General features: G+C 44.8%; 1 long non-coding RNA gene across 1 annotated transcript; it reads left to right on the plus strand.

The window, feature by feature from the left end:
• The first annotated feature begins 682 nt into the window (after positions 1 to 682).
• LOC139019542 (uncharacterized) lies at positions 683 to 6,581 on the plus strand. The gene is made up of 3 exons (XR_011473124.1): positions 683 to 758; positions 863 to 1,347; positions 4,396 to 6,581. It is a non-coding gene; the product is annotated as an uncharacterized lncRNA (long non-coding RNA).
• Positions 6,582 to 9,228: the final 2,647 nt, after the last annotated feature.

Genomic DNA, 9,228 nt, shown 5'->3' on the forward strand with positions numbered 1-9,228 from the left:
CATTTTGAGTTTATTCTTGTGTATGCTGTAAGTTGGTCGTCAATTTTTAATTTTGCTTGTATCTGTCCAACACTATGCAGCAGTAAAAAAGAAGGACCTCTTACCTTTTGAAGCAGCATGGAGGGACCTGGAGAGTATTGTGCTAAGTGAAATAAGCCAGTCAGAGAAAGACAAGTACCACATGATCTCACTCATATGTGGAAGCTAATGAACAAAATAAACTCACGAACAAAATAGATCCAGAGACATGGGAGCAGGGAACAGACTGTCGAATCTCAGTGGGAAAGGGGTGGGAGCAGCGTGGGTGGGAAGAGATCAACCAAAGACCTTGTATGTATATATGCAAAACCCATGGACACAGACCATAGGGTGGTGGGGACCTGGGGTGGAGGGTGGAGGGTGGAGGGGGATTAGGAGAGGTCAATGGGGGAATAAAAGAGGGACATATGTAATACTTTCAACAATAAAGATTATTAAAAAGCATACTATGAATCATAACTTCCATTTTAAAAAGTCTGATACTAGACTTTTAAAATGTTCTTAAAAATAAATGTTCCTGGTTGAACTTTGTGTAACATTTCAGTTTCTCTTGCCAGAGATCATCTTGGAAGAAAGTATGATGTTTGTCACGTGGAAAAGAAGTACAGAGTGGGAACTGGGAGAGGAGGGAAGCGGCTGGTGGGAGAGGCTGAGGAATGAGCTGCAGAAGTGAGGGAGGGAGCGGTCTGCCTGGACTGGAAGGTTTATGCCTGTCGCATGTAGGACTGGGGGGACAGCTGGCATCATGGAACATTTGCGACGTGTAAGCTCTTTACAAAGATTATCTTGTCTAATCTTTACAATTTTATGATTATTTTTTCAGATGAGAAAATAGGCTCATCTGAATGTTACAGAGAAGCCGTAGGTGACAGAACTGGCCCTCGCCTGGTTTTGCCCAGGGGTTCCTGGATGGACTTCCAGCCGGCGGCTGCAGAGGAAAGCTGGACATAGAGCTACAGCATGGGGGTAACTATGATTCCTGACTCAGAAGTGTGTTTCCACACCAGCTTTCCACAGTCTGTTGGTATAACACACTCTTTCTATTTCAGATGCAGTTTTAACTGTGATTGCGCTTGAACTCTCTCCTAAGACAGGTGGCAGCTTTCCACCGCCTGCTATCCAGGGCGTGGCTCTCCCCATCCCCGCTGCATGGGCTCCTCCTGAGCCACTGGCCGGGGTCTCGCTCGCTGCCTTGCTGAGGGGGCTTCAGAGGCCATGAGCTGAGTGTGAAGCCCCTTCAGACCCCGGGGCATGTGTGTGGAGACTGGAAACTCGTCAAGGATTCCCTTCTGCACTCAAAGAAGTGAGGTATGGAAATTAAAGCCCCTTTGGGGTACAGTGGTGGCGCTATTGGCAATGCCAGAGGAGAAGAGAAACCCACAGGATTTTCAGCTGCTTTGTGCCTGTGAATGACCAGGTGGTAGCGGTTTCTGTCACACGTCCACAGACTCAGGTTTGACAATGGCACCTGAGCTGAGATCAGAACTCCTGAGTCACCAACGGCAGGTGACTAGCTGTAAGGAGAGCAGTGGCCCGTCCCCCGGGTTCAGTGATGGTAAGACTCCCTTTCTTGCACTAAATATTAGCCCACTGAGGCCTTATTTTGAAGTTTTTAAATTCCAACACAGAGTGACCTTTACTGTCCTTTGGTCTGCCAGCTCCTACAGGGCCGCCGCCTGCTCCCTCCTCTGGGCAGAGATTCTGGAAAGCCTGGGGGGTCTGCATGCGGGCTCCCCTGGAGGGCGGACCTGCAGCCTCTCAGGGAAGCTTAGATTGTTTCTTCCTCCACGTTCAACTTTCACTCAAGAGAATCTGAGGACCCACGCTTCCCGGAAAGGGTTTGCAGTTATAATCGGGGGTCCCCTTATCTGCAGTTCCTGCAACAACAAAGAAAGCTCCCACCCTCTCTGGAGGGGCAAATGGACGGGGCCTGACCTGGCTGGCCAGCGGGCCCAGAGGGGGGTGAGGCCTTGGCTGCGATCCTTATAGTCAGCGGCCTCTCCAAACAGAGGCGAGCATGCTATCTCCAGTTGCACGCTAACAGCGCTCTGGGGAAAGCACAGTTTCCAGTGGCCTTTTGATAAAGCCATTCTTGGAACGGGCAGCCGCTACCTACCGAGGGACCCCGGGAAAGATATTTTGAGCAGGTCCGAGGCAGCAGGGTACAGGCCGTCTGTACTCGCTGTGCCGGTTTGAAGTGCTCTATTAATTGTCAGGAGTGACGCGGTAGATCCACCCAGCAGTTTGGGTCAATATCTGTATAAGCATCTAATTTTTACCCAGGTGGGGAGCTCTCATGGCGTTTCTCAGGCATGACATTCCCTGCTGCCTCACAGCCCTGGCTGTGGGACTGAGAAGGCTGCCACCTCTTTCTCAGCCCCAGCTCTGGGTTCTGCCCTGTCACCTTTCACTTGCCCTTTTGTCTGAACTGTCCTGCACAGGACCAGGCTTTCCCGGGAGTGAGGGGATCTTGAGACGTGGTTTACACAATGTGTGAACTACATGTCCTGGTTACACATTAGCCGGAACACTTGGTGTGTGTGTGTGCATGTGCATGTGTGCATGTGCATGTGTGCGTGCGTGTGTGCGTGCGTGTGTGTGTGTGTGTGTGTGTGTGATCTCAAAGGCACTGTTGTCTGCTTGACCGTCTTGGGCATGGTGTTCTTCCTGCATCATATTCCTACCCTTGAGGTTTAGATGCTTCTCTCAGCCCCCAAACCCCTGGATACCTGGGGACCTTTTCCACTGGACCTTCGATTATCCTTCCAGTGCAGGGTAAGTGAATCCCCTAGACTCTTGAGTGTGGCTCTTCCACAAAATACCACGTGTGGGCGCGCATGTACAGTGCGATTAAAACTTCATGGCCCATGCGCAGAGGTCGGTATTTTGTGGAAGAGCCACACTCAAGGGGCCAAAGAGCCGCATGTGGCTCGTGAGCCGCAGTTTGCCGACCACTGCCCTAGAGCTCTTTCATGTCCATCCTCCTGGTATTTCCTGAATAAGTCCCAGGAAAATTCTGGAACTAACTTTCCCATTATTACGAGTCCATACCTCCACTCAGCCCAAGCCCGGCCTGAAGGGAGCCTCCATCACATGTACAGCTGTGGGACTCCTGTCCTCCTGCTCTGCTGCCCTCTCCTCTGCACCCTTCCCATCGATTTCGCTTTTCATGCAATGATGTTGAATCATATAAAAATTGGGAATTTCATGTGGTTCAACCTAACATTTCTGTCAACAGTTGCACTAGCTCTAGAATTCTCTCCCAACTTCCATTTTAGATCTCTCTCTCTCTCCTCTCTCTCTCTCTCTTTCTCTCTCACACACACATACACTCACACTCACGTACACATGCACCACGTGCTCTCTTCCTAAGAAATAATATTTTTGAGAATTTATCTCAAATAAGCAACAGGAACATTTTAAAACCATAACTTAATTATGTTTTACTTCTGTCCACCCCTCCCCAAGCCAAGTGATAAACACCCTCAAATCCGAATAAGGCAGTGTAATGTCCCATTGTGGCCTCAGAGATCATAAAGCAAATGATTCTGTTTCTCCCGGAAGTTTAGACGCTGAAGGAAGGCACAGAAAGACGTGCCTTAATATATTGTGTATATTTTCAATTTTTACAATAGTTTTTGCAGGGAAGGTTTTTTAAAGTCTCACGTGAGGAACACACAGGAGGTCACTGACTTAAGGGGTCCGCGAGGACCCACAGGAGAGCATCTCAAAGGCAGCGTGCTCCTTTACTGCTCCCACACCCTCCGGCAGACAGGAGCACAGGAGCTCTGAATGTGGGCGTGGCCGACGGAGCAGCACAGGAATAGCTGCTGGCTCCCTCCTGGGGAGATGCTTTTCTTGTCAAGCCTGTACTCTTGAGGGTTCTGAAATGGAAACATAAGGGGAGGGCATGCTATCAGGGAACACAATGAAGGTCTTTTCTGAATTGTCCAGAGATGACTGGGCAGTGGGGAGAGGCCTGGACTGTGAGGTGTCCAGCTGTGCCCAAGGCGGGACCAGGAGCTGTGCCCTGGCCTCTCGGTTTCTTCCTCTGGCGTTTGGGTTGATCATGCAGCTGCCACAGGGCTGTGATATTGAGAGGGAATCGCATGGGAGCAGTTGGCCTCATTGGCTCCTGTTGAATCAAAACTCAGCCACAGTAGCTTCTCTATAAGGGGGAGGACAGGCGGCTTAGGCAGCAACCTCAGGGCCTCAGGGAAGCGAGGCTGTGACACCCTGAGCCCTTGTTCTGCCCTCGGGCTGCTGGGGACTACCGGGCCCCCCTGATTGCTGCATGCCCTGCCGTCACTCATGGCTGGTTTGTCTGCAGCCGTGTGACTTGTGATCTGTTCTCAGGTAGGACCTGGTGATGGCTCCGGACTGTGCAGTCTAACTTTGGCTCCTGCTGGAGACCTCGGACCTGAGGGGCGACACGGCCCTGAGTTGCTAAGTTTCCCCTGGGCCTCATCGGTGCCAGAGTCGGTGCTGCAGCAGCTGGCAACTTGGAAACACTGAGTGAGGACAGATGCCCAAGCAAAGCTGCTCCCTTCAGCCAAAGGACCGAGACAGGAGCCGCCTCACAAATGAAAAGATGGAAGAACATGTGCAATGCAAACATTAATGTTTAAAAAGCAAGGTTACCTATATCAGCACTAGATAATGTAGATTTCAAAGAAAAGAAAATGGCAAGGACAGGGAGATTTTTAAAAAATTATGGTAAAAGGGTTAAAAGAGTTCATGCACCAGGCAACAGGGCTGCAAAATACATAAAGCAGAGATAGATACATCCAGAAGGAGAAATAGACAATTCCATGATTACAGTTAGAGACTCAACATCCCTCTCTCAATAACTGAAAGAACAACTGGGCTGAAAATGAGTCAGGAAACAGAAGGTCCATCCAACAACAGCAGAATACAATTTTTAATTCAAAAAATGTTATTTATTACATTGTTTGGGGGGACATTTGTCAACATGAACATATGGGTTTCAGGTGTGGGTTTCTATGTTACAAGATCTGCATATCGCACCGTGTGCCCACCACCCACAGTCAAGTCTTCTCCTGTCACCTCATATTAGGACCTCCTCCTCCTCCCACCCTCTTCCCTCTGGAAACCACCACTCTGCTGCTTGTGTTAGTAAGTTTCAGTTTTATATCCCACATATGAGTGAAATCATATGGTTCTTTGCTTTTTCTGACTGATTTATTTCACTTGTTCTCAAGGTCCATTCATGTGGTTGTAAATGATGCTATTTCATCCTTTCTTATGGCTGAGTAGTATTCCATCATGTATATGTACCACATCTTTACCCAGTTCTCTATTGCAGGGCACTTTGGCTGTTTCCAAGTCTTGGCCACTATGAATAATGCTGTAGTGAACATAGGGGTGCATATATCTTTTCGAATACATGATTTCGAATTTTTCAGGCATATACCCAGGAGTGGGATTGGTAGGTCATATGGTAGCTCTATTTTTAATTTTTTGAGGAATCGCCAGACTGCTTTCCATACTGGTTGTACCATCTACATTCTTGCCAGCAGTGAATGAGGGTTCCCTTTTCCCCACAATCTCTCCAACACTTGTTATTGCTTGTCTTATTGATAATGGCCACTCTAACAGGTGTGAGGTGGTATCTCATTATAGTTTTGATTTGTATTTCCCTGGTTGCCAGTGAGGTTGAACATCTTTTCATGTATCTATTGGCTGTTTGTATGTCTTCTTGGGAGAGGTATGTTTTCAGGTCCTCTGCCCACCTTTTGATTGGATTGTGTGTTTGTTTGGTGTTGAGTTTTATGAGTTCTTTATATATTTAGGAAATTAAACCTTTGTTGGAGCTACTGTTTGCAAACATCATCTCCCATCTGCTTGGCTGTCTGTTTGTTGTCCATTTTGCTGTGCAAAAGCTCTACAGTATGATATAGTCCCATTCATTTGTTTTTGCCTTTACCTCCCTTGACTTTGGGGTCAAGTCCATAAAATGTTCTCTACGACCCAGGTCCATACATTTGATACCTATGTTTTCTTCTATGTAACTTATTGTTTGGGTCTTATGTTTAGGTCTTCGGTCCATTTTGAATTAATTCTTGAACATGGGACAAACTGTAATCCAGTTTCATTCATTTGCATGTGGCTTTCCAGTATTCCCAGCACCATTTATTTTATTTATTTATTTTTTATTGTTTAAAGTCTTACATATGTCTCCTTTTTCCCCGATTAACCTGCCCCCCCGGCCACTCCCACTCTTCAGGACAAGCCCCCACCGCCACAGTGTCTGTGTCCATTGGTTATGCTAATATGCATGCATACAAGTCCTTTGGTTGATCTCTTATCCTGCCCCCTCCCCTGCCCTCTCTCTGAGGTTGGACAGTCTGTTCAGTGTTTCTTTGTCTCTGGATCTATTTTTGTTCATCAGTTTGTGTTGTTCATTATATCCCACATATGAGTGAGATCATGTGATATTTATCTTTCCCTGACTGGCTTATTTTGCTTAGCATAATGCTCTCCAGGTCCATCTATGCTGTTGCAAATGGTAAAATTTCCTTCTTTTTTATAGCAGCGTAGTATTCCATTGTGTAGATGTACCACAGTTTTTTAATCCACTCATCTGCTGATGGGCACTTAGGCTGTTTCCAAATCTTAGCTATGGTAAATTGTGCTGCTATGAACATAGGGGTACATATGTCCTTTCTGATTGGTATTTCTTGTTTCTTGGGATATATTCCCAGAGTGGGATTATTGGGTCAAATGGAAGTTCCATTTTTAATTTTTTGCGGAAACTCCATACTATTCTCCACAGCGGCTGCACCAGTCTGCATTCCCACCAGCAGTGAACGAGGGTTCCTTTTTCTCCACATCCTCGCCAGCATTTGTTGTTTGTTGATTTGTTGATGACAGCCATTCTTACAGGGTGAGATGGTACCTCATTGTTGTTTTGATTTGCATCTCTCAGATAATTAGTGACTTTGAGCATGTTTTCATATGTCTCTTGGCCTTCTGTAAGTACTCTTTCAAAAAGTGTCTACTTAGGTCAGTGGTTCTCAACCTTGGCTGCACATTAGAATCACCTGGGAATCTTTTTAAAATCCTGATTTCTGGGCCTCATCCTCTGAAAATTCTGTTTCTTTGTTATGGGGTGAGGCCACAACATTAGTAACAAAGAAACAAAATTTCCGGAGGATGAGGCCCAGAAATCAGGATTTTAAAAAGATTCCCAGGTGATTCTAATGTGCAGCCAAGGTTGAGAACCACTGAGTTAATTGAAAAGTATATGATAACTGCCAATGTGTTCCATTGAGTGCCAGGGCGCACCGAAGAATAAGTGCCTGCACTTCAGGAACTTACCAATCTACTTGGAAAGCCAATGAAATAAAAAGAATTAGCATATTGTGGTTAGACATTTATATAATTCATAACGTGATCCCCTGGTAAGTCTAGTACCCACCCTACATTTAAGTCTTTTGTCCATTTTGAGTTTATTCTTGTGTATTCTTGTGTACGGCAGTCATGTTTCTTTTTTTGGGGGGGGGGGCACCTATCCGTTCAATTTTCCCAACACCATTTATTAAAGAGACTGTCTTTACTCCATTGTATGCTCTTGCCTCCTTTGTCAAATATTGAGTGTAATGGCTTGGGTCAATTTCTGGATTCTCTGTTCTGTTCCATTGATCTATGTGTCTGTTCTTGTGCCAGTACCAGGCTGCTTTGATTACAGTGGTTTTGTAGTATAGCTTGATATCTGGTATTTTTTTAAATTTTGTTTTATTGCTTAAAGTATTACAAAGAGTATATATATATGTCTCCTTTCTCCCCCCTTCTTGACATTCCCCCGGCTTCCCCTACCCCCTAGTGTCTTATGTCCATTGGTGATATCTGCTATTTTGATCTCTCCAACTTTTTTCTTTTTTCTAAGGATTGCTGCAGGGACTTTTTGGGTTCTATATAAATTTTTGGAGTTCTAGATCTGTGAAACATGCTTTTGGTATTGTGATAAGGATCTCATTGATTCTATAGATTGCTTTCAGTAGTATGGACATTTTAATGATATTGATTCTACCAATCCACGAACACAGTATAGTCTTTAAGATTCTTTCTTTGTCTTTAACATTTGCCATTTTAATTATGATGTGCCTAAGTGAGGGTCTTTTTGGGGTCATCTTGATTGGGATTCTCTGTGTTTCCTGAACTTAAGCGACCTTTTCCTTCACCAGGTTAGGGAAATTTCCTGTCATTATTTCTTCAAACAGGTTCTCTAGTCCTTGCTCAGATTTTTTTTCTTTTGGTACCCTTATGATGCAGATGTTGTTATGTTTCATGTTTTCCCAAAGCTCCCTTAAACTCTCCTCCTACTTTAAATTTTTTTTCTAATTGCTTCTCTAAATGTTTTTTATTTTCTACCTTGTCTTCTAATTTGCTGATTTGGTGTTCTGCTTCTTCCAGTCTACTGTTGATTCCTTCCATGGCATTTTAAAAATTTCAGCTATGTCATTCTTCATTTCTGCTTGATTCTCATTCATTTTTTTATACTGCTGTAGTTTTCATTTAGTTCCATAATGTTCTCATTAAGCTGCTTGTAGTTCTCATTAAGCTGTTTGAGCACACTTATAACCATTACTTTGAATTCTTTATCTGACAATTGCATGCCTGCATATCATTTAGTTCCTTTTCTGGCAATTCCTCCTTTTCTTTCATTTGGGGGTTGTTTATTTGTCTCCCCATTTCTGCTGTCCCTTTATATTTGTTTCTATGTATTAGATCAAACTGCTATGTCCCCCAACTTTTGTGGGGTAGTTTTATGTTGTAGGTGTTTTGAGGGACCCATTGGTGCAGTCTCTCAGATCTCCTGAGCTGGGTGCTCTGGGAATGCCTCTTGTATGAGTTATTTGGGTTCTTCTGTTGTAACTGAGTCTTGAATGTTGTTGTCTCATTTGTGGATGGAATCCTCTCTCAGGCTGGCTGACTATGAGGCTCACCCCCAATCATGTCATGTGAGCTGTTGTGGTGCTGACAGAACAGAACAACACAAAACAAAACAAGAAACAAAAGAAACAAAACAAAAACATACACAGGACCCTTACAACAACAACAACAAAAGCAGCCACAACAGAAGATAAAATTAGGGAAGAGAAAAGAAAGCAAGAATAATTGAAGAAATAAAAGGAAAAAATACGAGGAGAAAAAAAGAGGAAGAAA

Source organism: Myotis yumanensis, unplaced genomic scaffold (assembly GCF_028538775.1).
Source record: "Myotis yumanensis isolate MYYU_CA2020_CCGP unplaced genomic scaffold, mMyoYum1.0.hap1 SCAF_11, whole genome shotgun sequence".
In the NCBI taxonomy this organism is placed as follows: domain Eukaryota; kingdom Metazoa; phylum Chordata; class Mammalia; order Chiroptera; family Vespertilionidae; genus Myotis; species Myotis yumanensis.